The sequence below is a fragment of the Phymastichus coffea genome, unplaced genomic scaffold, assembly GCF_024137745.1.
Source record: "Phymastichus coffea isolate CEN01 unplaced genomic scaffold, Cenicafe_Pcof_1.1 PCOF00136, whole genome shotgun sequence".
NCBI lineage: Eukaryota > Metazoa > Arthropoda > Insecta > Hymenoptera > Eulophidae > Phymastichus > Phymastichus coffea.
The window spans coordinates 142,209-157,817 of NW_026706947.1; the positions used below are offsets into that span (position 1 = coordinate 142,209).

Here is a 15,609-nt window from a genome sequence, read left to right on the forward strand (position 1 = left end):
ATTTTCACGAGGAATTTTATGCTCTTTAGTTTTATAACAATACTTTTTCAGATATAACATTAATATAGAAGGATATTGTCTTTCGCAATTCGGTTATATATCGCGTAACAAGGTCATAAAAGCAAAATTATACATTCTTTTTTATTCAATAAAGTTATAAACTCGTCAAGTTGTGGATTCTAAGCAAGATTAAGTATTATGTCTTCGACTATTAATTTCATAATCTAGATACAACTGAAGATGAGGAAGTGATTGCATACAAAAACGTCGATGAAAATGAAAAGAAAAACAAATTTTGAGCAGGGCATCTGCACAACCGCTAGCGTGCAAGGGCTGAGTGTCGTGGTGGAATCGAAGGCGCGCACCGACGCATATTGCGCAAGAGGAATTACTTCGGATTATGCCCGACTGAGCGCAAACAGGATCTCCACGTATTTACAAGACTCCAAACTGTCGGTTTGAATCACTTTCGATTTTGCTCTTTTTTCATTCAAGTTTCATTCATCAATAAACTTTCATAAGTCAGCGTATTCTATCCTAACGATCCATCAAGCTTTCAACAAAAATAGAACGCGAGGCAATTCTCCGTCCAGAGTCAATTTAATACCTGCAATGACCATTTCACAGCAACTATATTTTACAATGTAGGTTAATCATTCCGTTAAAAGCGATTGCAAAAATGGAATTTATCGATGCATTCATATTATAAAATATACAGTTCTTATAAACTATTCAGCTAACTGGTTTTTTTTCGGGGACACATGTACACTGAAACACACTAGCGAAGCGTGCGCCGCGGTGAAGTCGATTCGAATCGGCTTGCGGTTGGATAAGCTCGCGAGCCGTCGCGCGGCTGGCTACATCGTCAATCTGTCTCTTTCTCTCTCTCTCTCTCTCTCTCTCTTGCTCTTTCCCTTTCCTTACGCAACGGAATCTCACGCGACGACTTGACTTTTTTCCCGGCATACGCCGCGCCAACGAAACGAAGAGCGCCGCGCGCAGAGTGGACGGCTCGCGAATTAATTGATCGGAAATAATCGTCCGTGCGATTTACCTGCTTTGTTTGTTTGTTTTTCTTCAACGGTTTATTGTTATTGTTTGGTAGCAATGATGAACGTCCAGTCGGATAGTAAAATTTTGTAATGAAACTTCAAAGACGATTTTAACGTTTGGATACATTTACTGTGATTTTTTTTTCAAAAATTCACCTATAATACAGGCAGTTCTCCGGTAGAAGGAAACGTATAATGTTTCTGTTCCGTCAACTGAATATCGTTTCCTGCTCTCATTAATATAGACTTTAAATTTTCTTGAGCAAATAATTATTATAAGTAATCTAGGTAATCTCATTATCCCATAGTTTACCTACGTGTTATTCTATCGGTTTCAAGTCATTAAGCATTTAAAATCAAATTTAACTTTAATTAAAACTTGGAAATACGTTAACACATACAAGTATAGCTTGTAACTGCTGAACTGCTGCAGCAGGCGAGTTGACACAATTTAGCATTGGCAATCGATCCTTAAGTACTAGCGAGTAAAAGCCGTCTCGAGGATTTTATGAGGTACTTTTTCGACCGCGACCTCGCATACCTACAATAAACAATCGTCGACGATGCTGAGGGCGTCAAAGGAAAATTGAAGAAAAAAAAAATGAAATCAACAAAACGAGCGCGAGCTATACTTCGGTCGGCGGCGAGTTTTCTTGTTAAAAAAATAAAATGCGCACTCGAAACGTCTCGCCTGATTTGCCGGCATCAAACACGTCGACAGAAGGTGTTCGCGCGCGCACGATTACAAGAACGCCCAAGAAGTATCCGCATAGTTTCCTGAGCTCCTGGGAGAGAAAAAAAAGCAAGCGGCTCGTTTTAATTAGGCTCGAGTGGCCGACTGCCCTTCATTATACGGACGCGCCGCGAGAAATTTAATTATGACCGGCTGCCCCGAGCGCGCGAGCTTCGCGTTAAAGAGACTCGGCAATTTTTAATCAAATTGTCGACCTTTTTTTTCTTTTTTCGGAAGGAAAACACATCTTTGTGTTTGGCCGAAAGCTCCGAGCTTTCTTCTGCATCAAAAAAAAAAAAAAAAAAATGTCTAGGCTGGTTGACGAGGAAAATAACGAGGAGCACGTGCCTTGTGGGAAAGATCGGCGAACGTCGACATTCGATTCTTCTTTTGGTAATTATTCATCGATAATTTTATGCTGTAACATCGAAAAAAATCATACATTGACGGAGAAAATGAAAAGATGTTTGATATCAAAGTTGATATAGCCAAGTCCGTTTGCATTGTCGGTATATGCGCCAGTGTCGCGAGCGGGCGGTCCAAGAGGGGGACTAACGCGTTATCGCTTACGTATCTAATTTATATCTCAATTTTTTGTTAAATCAGCTTGAAAAACTGATCTTATATGCTATTCAAACAAATTTAAATGCTGGAATAAAGTTAACCTTGTATTAATATTGGAATCGTCAGTTAAATACGGCTCCAAACTATCGAGCCTCCTTAAATAAACGCATGCCATAGCACACACACGCACGCGTAACACACGTATCACGTGCATTTTACACGATGAATATAATGTTCTCGTGATGAGTTCGTTGGACAATTTTTCCGTTTTCAATGCCTACGACGCGACTTCGAATTCCCGCTAAAAAGAAAAAAAAACACCAGTGTGCTTCGCACGCACCGGAATTTATCGCGACATCTTCGAAATGAAAATTTCCATTGAATTGATTTGTAGGACACGTCGAGCCGGGAACAAATTGATTTATCCTTCGTCTCGACCAACGCTCAAATACTGTTCTTGCCTCGCCAGAGCTTTCAACAAAACCGTCAGCGGAGCTCTTTCTCCATTTCAATAAAAACAAGCGAGCGGCAGCCACGCTCGCGCATCGGGTGTATGCGTATACAGAAGAGCGCGTCTCTAAACGACACCGCGGGGTGTCCACACGTACACTTGTGCGCGCGCACGACGATTGAATACACGCGCGTCCCACGGATGTGTGTATATATATATATACATATATATGTACATATACAGTCAAGAGCTCGCAGGCTCGACTAATTACGGAATATAATATCGGAGGAATTGCACGTAGAGAGTATATGCCGGCGACGAGGCGTGAAAGGGGGATGAAATCGAGCTCGAAAGAGAGAAAGCGCGAGAGAGAGAGAGAGAGAGAGAAAGCAAGGGACCCGAGCACAGGGATTGCAAAATGGGAAATGAAAGCGAGCGAAGGAAATCGCGTTTCGCGCTGCTTTTTCGCGGTTCCGCATTGTGCCGATGATATCTCTCCTCCTCTCTTTCACTCTGTAACCCGTAAAGCCGATTTGCGCTGCTTTTTTTTCTCTCTCAGCTTTGCGGTTCGAGATCGGTTTCGATGCCCGCATATACACACGCGACTTGTTAAGCTAGAGCTTTTACCGCGACGAATGCTTGCGAATTATCTTTGACTTTATTCACGCTTTTTCTACGCATTGCTTTATTTTTCAATTGCCTTTTATTCGTCGGCGCAGTTGTTTCGCGTGTAAGTACAACAGTTTGGTCTTCATCAAATTATTGATTACGTCCATGAAATTGAAATTCACAATTATCGAAATTATTGCGCAATTCGACCGATCTGAATTGAAAATAATCGACTTTCTAAATATACTGTGCTTACGTTAATTTTGTGATTCGCAAAGTATCAATTACAAAATTCTTCCGTGTCTACTAGATTGATTATCATTTAACATAAACCGGTCTGCTAAGTTTAGTTTTACATTCAAATTTTCACGCGAAGTACTTAATCCCATCAATGCAAGCGACGTTCGAGAGAAACAAAAAAATGTTTTTGGAAACAATCGTTATACGATTCTTTCCTAATGACAGTACGACAAAATTGTCGATAATCGGAGCAAACGACATTGAGCTTTATGCGTAGTACGTGGACATAAGCTTATAATGAGTGAGCGCAAGCACGTGGACTTACCAAGATCCGCCGACGGGCGTCGTGAGCGCGGGATTGCTCTCTTTGGTTTGAAAGCCACCGCAATGAGCAGCTTCCTTTTCGTTGTCCAGGTTCTCAAAATTAAGTGTAAACTCGTGATCGTAGATTGTCACACGCGTATAAGCAATCGTAGAGTCGATTGTTAGAGCACTTTGTTCTCCAAACGAAGTAAAAAAAAAGGAAAAAACAAAATAAAACCAAAAAAAAGAAGAAAGAAAAAGAAAAAAAAGGAACGAAGAGTAAAGTATATCGTTCTCTTTGATATTTAATATTGCACTTTCATGTGAATCATTCGACGACACCAGCTAATAAATATTGGTCCAGCAGCGCGAGCTCTTCCCGTCCGACATGTGAGTGCACGCGTGTGTTGACAACGAAAAGTCGTTATCACTCGACTGGGCAAATCATCGAATTATGAAATTAAAGTCGGCTGCCTGTCTCCGAGCGCAGCACACAGCGGTGGACGTGCGTGCGATAAACCGCGTGGCCCGCGAGCCAGTGAGAGACGGACAACACTGGCTAGCAAGTCCGTGTAGCAGCGACGGGAGCAGCACACGTAGACAGAGATCGACAGCGTCGACTTTACTAAGGGTTGGTTTGGCGAGCAAGCGAGCGAGCCGTGCGCTCCCTCTCTCTTTCTCTCTCCCCCGAGTCGCTCGACAAGAGAAAGAGAGAGAGAGAGAGAGAGAGAGAGAGAGAGAGAGAGAGAGAGAGAGAGAGAGAGAGAGAGAGAGAGAGAGAGAGAGAGAGAGAGAGAGAGAGAGAGAGCGCGAGAGAGAGAGAAGCGAGCGTTTTGGGGCTGGACTGTGGAGTCGAGCGAAGGGGGGCAAGGCGCCAATGGGAGCGCGAGTTGCGCGCGCAGGATCCTGAGAGGAGCCGGTTGGGGGGAGACACCGCGCGATCCTGACATCATCGATTCTGAATGGACGAGAATGCTCAGCGGTGCGGAAGCGCCATTGGAGGGCGCCACCGAGAGGCGTCGCAAAGTACGCCAGACGCACCATCGTCGCACGCTCGCAGCCGCAGTCTCTCTCTCGACAGAGCTGCCTCGCGCACGGCTCTGCCTGCTGCTCCGCGCGATGGAGGGGGAGCGTGCAGATATCCCGCAACGCATGCGCAATCGCCGCGCGACCGGCTATGTATCTTTATGTTTTTCGCGGATGCATCCCTCTGTGATTCTCGCTTTTGTTATTCGTGACTTTATTATGGACCTAGACTCTCGCCTCGTTATAGCTCAAGGCACGAAGATTGCATTTTTCTCAAATTAAACATATTAATATCGACGAGCAAACGATAGTCAATTAGCGCACAGACGGGAGATTCATCGAAATGAACGAAAGAGAATAAATTATATTAAAATTACGATAATCCATATCCGTATGGATTCGTTTCACAAATTTTCACCTTCAAATATAATGCCACCTCCATTAACGACCGATAAATCACAAGCATCCACGTTTAAAAATGTACGTCTTATTAAATATGACGCAGAGAAAAATACCGCAGTTGTTTATTTCGCAATCATAACACCTATCTCCATAGCCAAGCGGTACTATTGATAAGGTAGACAAGTGACTGTCGTTCCTCGATTAACCAAAACAATGTGGCAATAAATTTATTCCGAAGCATCTGACTTAAGTCAATAAGTATTCCACGTTAGAAAGTTACGCTATTATAGCGCGCGCTTTGCCACAGAATTGCGTTATTGCGGTACACACGTCACAGCGGCGTGTTTTTAATGCGATCGCGCGTAATTCGAATTTTTCTTATTCCCGCTTCTTTTTACGTTTTAATTTGACGCCGACAACAGAAAAATGCATACGCATCTTATGCGTCTTTTGTCCGATATAAGGGACAGACAATTTTAAATAAGCTAGTGATCGGCGTATTCAAAAAAGTATCTTTTTCCCAGTGCAACCATAATAACCAAACAAACACTCCGTGGCTCGTGAAACGCATCGCATCGCAGCACACACTCGAGTGAAAAGAGAAAAAAAACGCAACATGAAAGTGAAGCGCGAAAGAGAGCCGACGAGTTGAAAGAGGCACAAGGAGAAAAAGAGGCGAGAGACAAAGTTAAGAGGTGCTGGGCGAAACAGAAAAACAGCGAGGGGCGATTTTCGCGCAAGGGTGCAGAAAAAAGAGAGACGGAAAGGAGGGGCGGCGGAGCTTGCTCCGGGTGTGCCGGAGGAATTTTTGCACTGCGTCGAAAGTTGGCCTCGGCTCGCTCGCTCGCTCGCTCGCGCGCAAGTGGAGGATATTAAAATATAATTGGCGTTTGTCCCCTTTGTGCAAAACTGTATCTAGTCACACGTGCGCCGGAGAGAGGTGGACTGTGGGTGTTATGCACGCCAGGCTGCCCACCGCTCTCCCTGCCGCCGCCACCGCTGCTGCCGCTGCTGGCTATGGCATAAAGCCAGCCCGCGCCGAATATTACGTTGAACGTTTTTATCGTGTAATACGCGTATACATCCGCCCGCCGACGACGACGCGCGCGCAACGCGATGCTGCCCGTGATGCGCTTGTGAGCCCTCGCTTTTGGGGACACGCTGTGTGCTCGCGTTGTCTGCTTTTGCTTTTGCAACCGACATTTTCAATTTCATTCGGTTCTTTCAATTGTCGCTGAAACTTTGAGCGATGTTCAGTCGCATTTTTCCACAGTCTGAAAACTGTAGATTTTTCGCGCGTATGGACAGTCACGACAAAATAACGCAAAACGGTCATTCGTTGCCCACCGAGAAATACGAATCCGATGGATATTCTTGTACCTTCATAGTGAAAACATAGGGAGATTCGTCTTCTAGTGCAGGCAGCTCACGTGGAGTGGATACGTAGAATGTTCGCATTCTCAAATCGACGACCTTGATCGCGAAACTCTTTGCCACTATTTAATCATGTGGTCGTTTTTCATCCTTACACAATGCCCGAGTTGTATCGTTTTAGCGCCGACGCTTCTGACGTACGCAAACTCTCGATTACTCGTGATTTATTAACGAATCCACAAGTTTCCCATGTTTGAATTTTTCATTAGCCAGTCTAGTGTATCAGAATTAATGACTGCTTATTATGAATTCTGATACACGAAACAATTTCAACTGAACTCGTGATGTTGTAGCGTAAATAAGTTTTCCCAAATGCCTGTTGGGATTGAGGATGCTTATGCATCTTTATAAAAGTCGTTTTATTTCTTTCTTGTATCTTCGTTTCCTCCAAAAAGATGCAGTAGATTTTATTCCCAAGGGGTACAATAATTTTTTCTACGTAAATTTACTTAAAAAATTATACCGAGAGTCTTCTCATACGATGAAATAACTGGATTCTTCAAATTGAAACGCCACGACCCGTAGCATTCATTGTAGCTAATAAACTTTCCAGATTAAAAGTCAAAATAATGATACATTTTTCATGTTTATATTATCGGTTTGAGAAATAAATAATTTTTTTCTTAAAGCAATAGCTCGAAATAAATAACTATTCGAGTAAATCTTTGAGCAATCGTTTTATATTTCTAAACATTATAAACTCTCATTTGCCATGTTTATCACTACATTACCAAGGGTCACCGTAACGACCTGCAACATGAATGTCGAAGGCGCGGCTCACGCAACCCTCTACACAATAGCTTCGCATCTATAGAAATTCAATGTCTATTATATATTTGGAAAAAAGCTAACTCACGAATAAATAATTTTCTTACTTTATATTTCATCATTTTAAATTAATTTTCACGAAACCTGGACCTTATATTTTCATTAAATTTTTTTGTTTCGACCAAATTTCTCCTGAAATAGCTGATTCTTATTATGTTCAAGATTTTTCCCTTCATATATGGTTCACCTTTAATTCAAGTATAACTATATATCACTGCATAGACATACAAGCATCATGGACTGCGCCTACTAGCTTGAATTTATAACTATTTACTTATCCTAGTTTGATTCTATTAGATAATAGATATGTATTTCTGAGATCTAAAACGTTTTCAAATGTTGCATCAGCTCAGTTCAAACAAAGTCACTGACAATACTGACGGTCAGTACAACCTAGCAGAAGTATAGCTCAGGCAGCTAAATTTAAATTCGTCAATGCAATATTATAAATATTATTATCGATAAAATATTGGATTATTTCCTTTACTTTTTAAAACTTTTCTTTACAAATATCATAACCAATAGATGTAAAAGTAAAGTCTAACGCGTTTCGTTATAATTTAAATAATAAATTTAAAATTACGATTTTTCCGTAAAAATGTTGTTTTGTACGTCTATCGGCTCTTCCTTCTTCGAAATAAATAGAATCTACATAAAAGAAACACAAATTTTCATGAATTTTTTTTTTTTTAATAGTTTGGTTTTTTTCTTTTCACGCTCAACAAAATTATCTGTTATTAGATTATTAAAGAACATTATACATTTTCATATTTCTTACTCTTATTGAATCTTACTATGTGTCTCGATCATAGTTTTTTCAATTTATTTCTAAATTTTTCAAAGTAGTAAAATGTATCGAAATTATGCATCGATATTATTTCGTTTTAGACTATAAAGATATAAATAAAAAATTATGAATAAATTACAACAGCATAATCTTCAAATAAAATAGTTAGGCACTATTTATATGTTAACATTTTCAATAATTTACATCAGTTGATGATAACTTTTACTCTTACCGAACCTGTCTCTTGTTAAAAGTTAAAATGAAAAGATTTACAGCTTAAGTTTTTTTACTTGCATACTCGATGTTGTTAGCGAAGAGCCCCAGTAAGAATAAAAGTTATCACAAACTGTTCAAAATGAATGCAAATTTATCTATTTCATTTGTTGAAGATTGTGTTGTTGATATTAAATAATTACTCATTTAATTTATATAAGGCATCTGAAATATAATAGCATCTGTGCCAACTAATAACAACTAAGACATGGTAAGGTTCAAAAAGGACAATAAATAAAAAAATTTAATGTTCTTTAATAAACTGATAATATTATTAATCGTTTAAAGAAAAAAGCCAAACTATTAAAAAAAGTTTTCATGCAACTTTTTACTAAGTAGAAACTTTTTTAAGCAATCATACAATACCGCGTACATAAAAATGTTAGAGTTGAAAGCTCAGAAGTAAGGGTAAACAATAGAAGCTCGCAAATTCGTGTTTTAGCCTCTCAACTGCAGATGATCATTCTCTCTCGGAAAATTTTCACCAAGCACAGAGCGAGAGCGAGAGCGAGAGCGAGAGCGAGAGCGAGAGAAAGAGAGAGAGAGAGAGTGAGAGAGAGAGAGAGAGACCGAGCCAGCTGTGTGCGGATGACAAGAGAGTGCCTTGGGCAAAGGCACAAAGGCCGCGGGCTGCTCGCTTAGATGTGAAGCGGGCTTAAACGGGGGAGATCAAGGGCGCTGGAAGTAACGCACTTCGATTTTGCGTTAGCTCAGCTACGCGTGAACCCAGCCAAGGTCAAGTCGTTTCTCTCTCTCTTCCCTGTCCCCCTCCGCCCCCATGCCTCCCTCAAACGACGGGATTTAAAGCTCCGGCGACGACGTTACCCGCTGCTGTAGCCTACTGAGCTTTCGCTCAAGTAACTGCTAAGGCAATCGATGCAATGAATTCCGATATTGCACAATCTTGAACCGCTGCATAGCTTTTTTGCTTCTCCAGCGAGGTCGTATTACTTGTACGCTTATACGATTTTTTTGCTAGAGCATTTCCTTGACGCTCACGAATATGGGTTACTTATTTTTAGAAACATTTGGAAGGTAAAATTTTTTAGATGTAATATTGTTTTCGAAGCTTTTTTAACTGCTTAATTCAATCTATCTCGATATAAGGCAGCTATTTTAAGTCGTTCCGTTTAGAAATATTATGATCAAAGGGAAACATGCCTCGATTTCACATCATTTTTCGTACTAGTAAAGTTGAACAGTAAAGTTCAGTAGCTTATTACATCGCATAATTGTACCATTTACCGTATGACTACTTCAAAAAACGTTAAAAAATTCACAAGGTACATCGTTATCGACAAAATTTGATTTTTTTGACGGCAATCATAGGAAAAAAAACTACAATATACGTTATACGTTCATTTAAATAATGTTGGAGTATCTCCAACGATCAAATGATTTTAATGTTAGACTATTTTCGTAAAAATATAATTAGAAAGCATTTTCTATTTTAGCGATGGCTCAATCGTAGAAACTAACGATTCTTACATCATTTTCTTGATTTTTTGTTTTTACCTTTATTTGTTGATCAAAAGATACAATAAGATTAATATTATTCACATAAAAATGTAATAATTAGTAGAGCTAGTAATGATGATAGTAATTCAAGTTTATTATAGAAAAAACCAAACAGTCATGATTCTCCAATACACATTTTTAGAAAGTTGTGAATATTAAGCTTTAACAACATGAGGGTGAATACACGATTATTTTGTTTTGATGTGGAAAGTATTGTATGTATGTCGCTTGCGCGCCGTTAAGCAGATGCGCGTTTTGTATTTAAAGCGAAAGGGGATGAATTATGCATGGTTTTTGATGCCTAAATATGCGTGACGTAAAGACATGATGTCACCAGAGCAGATATTTATCTCATAGAAATTTAAGCAGGTATAATGCTTTTTATAAATTTCATTAATCGTCAGATATTCATACTAAATAGACGCACGAACAGTATTGTATTATAATTGTATTATATATAATAATATTGGGCAAAATACTGGAAATTTATACAAACCTCTATTTCAAAACTTTTTAATGGAAAATTTCAAGTAATTGAATCGTATCTTTATCTGGGGTCTTCTCTGCAGAACTGTTCACTTTTTCATGATTTCAAAAGATATTTGAGTTTAAAGTTCAAACAAATGTGTAAGATCGGTAAATTACCGTATAAATTTGATATCGAGCATAAATGATCTGTCGTTGAAACCCTTATGACAGGAATATTGCACTATTTTCAAAATACTCCCTGTGCTGATGTATTAGGACTCGAATTGGCGTTGTCATGGTCATTCAGTCGACTTGAGCGTTTATGCTTTTTTCGCCATTACAAGCATAGAACAATATTTTTGCCATATTCAACTGAACATTCAATAGCGTAATTATATAGTAGTATATGAAGGTAACTGTAGGCTTACTGAATATATGAATTTAATCAGAAAAAGAGCTTATAGAGCTTCAAAGATTTCCTTTCATTCCTAGCACAACTTACGTCGGCAAAAATCCAAATGGAACAACATTCAAGCTACTGAACAGTATTATCATGTAGATTATCAATTTTTTTATTGAGAATTTTAACCTAACGAATAAACTGAGTTAGGTAAAGTTAAATGATTAAATACATAAAACTAATTGTTTTATTTGTTACTGTGTCTAAATAGTTCTAATATATGTAGTTTCATTGGCTCACTCATTAATTAAATATTTTCCTAATTAAATTAAATTTATCAATAAATCGTTTTTGAAAGCAAAATTGATAAGCTATAGAATAATACTATATGTTAATACATTTAGTATTAATCCAATTTAATTTTTCCGAACTTTATTTATTATACAATGAGTATTCTAAGTTCTTAGTATCTCATTATCTATAGAATCGATTTATAAATTTATTATCGATTGACTATAAATTTAATTTGAACAAATATTAAAACATTGCGAAACCAAAACGTAATTTTTTTATATTTGTTATGTCTATTGACGTAAAACGATTATATGATAAAATTATCAGCCCAACGAATGTGCTTTTCGATTTCGTGCGTCAGACAACTGATTTTGTCGGTAAATATGTGATATTCTTTTTTAATTTGCATATTTTTCTCTTTTATCATAAATATTGATGGGCGAAAGATGACATTTTCTGTATCAGCTCTTTATATTGTTTGAGTTGACGTAAAAGTTTTGATGGGAGGTAAAATTAATAACGTACGCATCTTGGTGATCAATTATTATATCTCAAATATAAATGATAAAAGTGTTATCCTTGAAAATATAGCATGAAAAATTATTTTTCTACGAGTTTATAAGTTAAAAAATTTCAAAATATTATGAAAACTTTTCGTTAAAAATCAATAGACTTTGAATTTATTATCAAATCTGTACTTTATTGGAATTGCACAAATTGAGGTTAAAATGAATTTTTCATTGAAGTAGATAAAGAAATAGTTACTGTGAAAGTTAAAATAAATATATTATATGTGAGATCATTTAAACTAAAAAAGAATATTAACAGTGTAGAATCCACTTTTGGTGATTTTTTATGTGAATTTGAAATATCCATATTTCAAGGCTTATCTGTATAGCTGTTTGTTTAGGACATTTTGGCACTTATATTTAATAAATATGACAAAAATTGAATTTATTTTACACTAGAATAACTAGCAAAGTAATAAGTTTACTTAAACTTCTTCAGTAGAAAAGTAAAAGCAAGCTTATCAATTCACTTATAGTTGCACTGGCTCATGAAAAAAGTGGTTGATATTTATGGCATAAGTAATTTTATGTGCTAAAATAAAATGTGACATCAGACTGGCGTATAATTCTACATAGAGCTGTCATGTAATCTGATGGAAAATAAGAAAACCTAATTTTGAAATCATAGAATTAAGGGCAGGCAACTTATAAAGATGTACACACTATTGTCAATTTTAAATTTAGATTCAATGAATTTAGATATAATATAAATAAATATTTATTTGCAAGTGGATCATCTTAAAAGTACGATCCACTTTTATTTCATTGTATGACGATTTTAAGCGATATTTTTTCAAATAGAAAATTTTAATGTCGAATTTTTGACATATTTTGAGAAAATCAAAATAATATTGACAAAAGTTTTGAGCGGATAGAACAATTTAGAAAAGTCTTTTTTAAAAGAATAAACATAGCTTTTAATTGGTAATTTTTAATTATGGCAGAATGAGTGTTTGCGAGTTTTTTTTTTGACGGGGAATTGATTTTTCTGAATATAAAGCTCCGTGAATTAGAGCTAAAAAGATTAGAAGAAATTAGAAATTAAAAAGAAATTAGATCATGAAAATATGCTTTTATTTTTTGTAGAGAATATTTCATCAAAATTTAAAAACTTTCTGGCTCTCAAGGGATAGATACTATTCTTATTAGTATTAAAAGTATCGAAATATATTTAATGCTATTTTAATAAAAATTTTCTTTTTGATTTCGACCTAACATATTCAATAAATGTCAATTTCAATCAGCAGCAGCTTTCTCAGTGATTTCAAAATGTATTTAACAAAAAGTATATTTTCCTTGGCATTAAATAAAATTGAAGCTGACCGTGGCTACTTGAGTTCATCGGTCAAGAAAATTACCAGCAATTATCAATAGTCGGATGATAAATTAGTAGGTTTTGAGTGGTAATCATGCGTAAATATTTCGATGATGCTAAAAAAGATTGCGGAAATTTGGCACATTTTCACACGTATTTACGCTATTTTTGTTAATGTAGCCCTTGATTTTAACAAATGCAGAACTCTCTCTTTTACACGAACAGGGAGCCTCTTTTCTTTTTCAAGCGAGTCCGGTAAGTAAGTAAAACGTGATGCTCCGTGGGTCAATGATCACTCACATGCGTCAAAAATTACAAGGTTTAATCGGTGGATAAATATACATATATACATGCTTACCCGAGACACCTTAATACATTCTGACATATATTGATTCATGTATTCATACGTGATTCGCTACACGTGCGTGCAAGTAGAGCAAATTAAAGAGGCTTTCTAGACGATCACGCGGAACAAAGAGGCGCAAAGATTATAAGTAGCATAGATGTCGCGAGCACACAAAAAAGACATTATAGGCGAGATACGCAGACGATGGTGTAGTGAAGCGCGCGAAGAGGGTATGGAGGCGTGGGAGAGAGAGAGAGAGAGAGAGAAAGAGTGCGTTTTCACCGCGCAAAACGCCAGACAACACGGAGCAAAATTACAAGGCAACACGCGCCGCGGCGCCCGTTAGTTTCCTTGTTTATTGTTGGGTGGGCACACGCGCGCGCAAACCACGCCTTTGTTGAGCCGCGCTCTACCAATGGCGATGCAACGCTTTGGCTGTCCCCACGTGACCGAAGCTACCCCCCGCACGCACACCTCTCTACGCCGGCCGCCTGCGCGTGTACGCGCGTGATCTTTTCGGCGCGTCTATCACCCCCCACCCTCTTGCCTGCCAAGCCGGCAACTTATTCGTGCCGTCGCCGGCGCTCGCGCTCGTCTGTGTACGTGCACTCGGGCAAAGCATGCAACAGGCGGCTTCCTCGCTAAGGAGATATGACGAGTGAGCTACTTATTCGGCGCAATTGATTCCACCTACGATCACTGTTGTTTCTTTTCGCACTTTTTCTCGCCTTTCGTATTCAGCAGCGAATACCGGTAACGATGTGGCCTCGCGAGACGTTTTTCTTTCGAAGCGCACGGCAAATATATACCACTTTGCAACCGATTGGCGAACAACGAGCTGTTCTTTTCAAACAATGAACGAGTGGATGCCGTATGATTTCTACGACTACTTCAATTCAACTTAAGAAACCTAAAATGAAATAATAACTTTAAGAAAGTTGTATAAAGCTATAAATGCGAGGAAATCGTATAACTCATGGAGAACTATAGTTGGATGACAAGAGCCGTCTAGGTCATTTAATACATTGTATTTCACATACTTTTTACTCTGGAAATGTGTATTTTGTTAAAATGTTTAATTATATGTGATCAATAATGTTGAATTTTATAATTATACGTTAACGATCAATAAGAATCGACTTCAGTTGTTTTCCGTCTCATTCGTGCGTTCGTTTATATTTCGTAGACGTTGTACTTATGAATACACATAATTAGAAAAATTGATTGGATAATTGCATCGTATGTTATGAGACATCGTTTGTTTCGATAGACGCATATTATAGCGAATTGTACGCAGAAGCATTGAAATGAACTCCGAAAAATGACGTGAATTAAATACTCGGATCTAGGGGAGAGGCGAGGAAAAAATTCGTCTGTGATTCATTTTTCCCGTAGCTGACACTAGACATTAAAAATCGTAGCTTTTGTTTTTCTTCCGTCATGCCCCTCCTCATAAATAGATTCATGCCGACAAGAGAAAGCGCGCGCGCACGACAAGGGGATGAGCGGCGAGGAGGAGTAAGAGGGTTGGCCATACATTCATGCATAAACGTAGCGACGCGGCGGTGTAATTCGTGCTTCGGATAATTTATAGTCCCGACAGCGGTGGCTCTTTCGTACAACGGCAGCAGCGCAGGACGATCGCGCGTCAGCATTTAGCGCAGTATATTAGGCTGCGAGCGAGCGCGCGGCTCGTGATATCCTCTCTCTTTCTCTCTCTCTCTCTCTCTCGCGGCCCATTACTGCTACGCTGCTGCCACTGCTATGTATGTCCTTTGAGCGCCTCGCAGAGCTGCGTCATCATCGCATGAATTTCGCGCGCTGGCCTCTTTGGCCTGCCTGCACGCGTATTACCTATCTCTCGCGTAATTTACAGCCTGCTCCGCGTACTAACGACGTTTCGCGAATCCGCGCCTATCTTCTTTTCCCCATTCGTTCACGCGCATTATGTGGATCGCGCGATCGTTAGTACGCGGGACAACTTGCAAAAAGAAGCC

The 15,609-nt window shown here is 38.5% G+C and overlaps 1 protein-coding gene across 6 annotated transcripts in view; it reads right to left on the reverse strand.

The window, feature by feature from the left end:
- LOC131671832 (paired box protein Pax-6-like) overlaps window positions 1-15,609 on the reverse strand; it is a 114,406-nt gene that overhangs the window by 68,207 nt on the left and 30,590 nt on the right. For 5 of the 6 annotated variants that reach the window (XR_009302576.1, XM_058948582.1, XM_058948581.1 and 2 more), the window contains exon 1: window positions 3,975-4,527. The exons of the other annotated variant lie outside the window; for it this stretch is intronic. The gene's annotated coding sequence lies outside the window, so the exon portion shown is untranslated. Of the gene's footprint in view, window positions 1-3,974; window positions 4,528-15,609 lie in introns of those variants that run through there. 6 annotated transcript variants of the gene reach the window in all.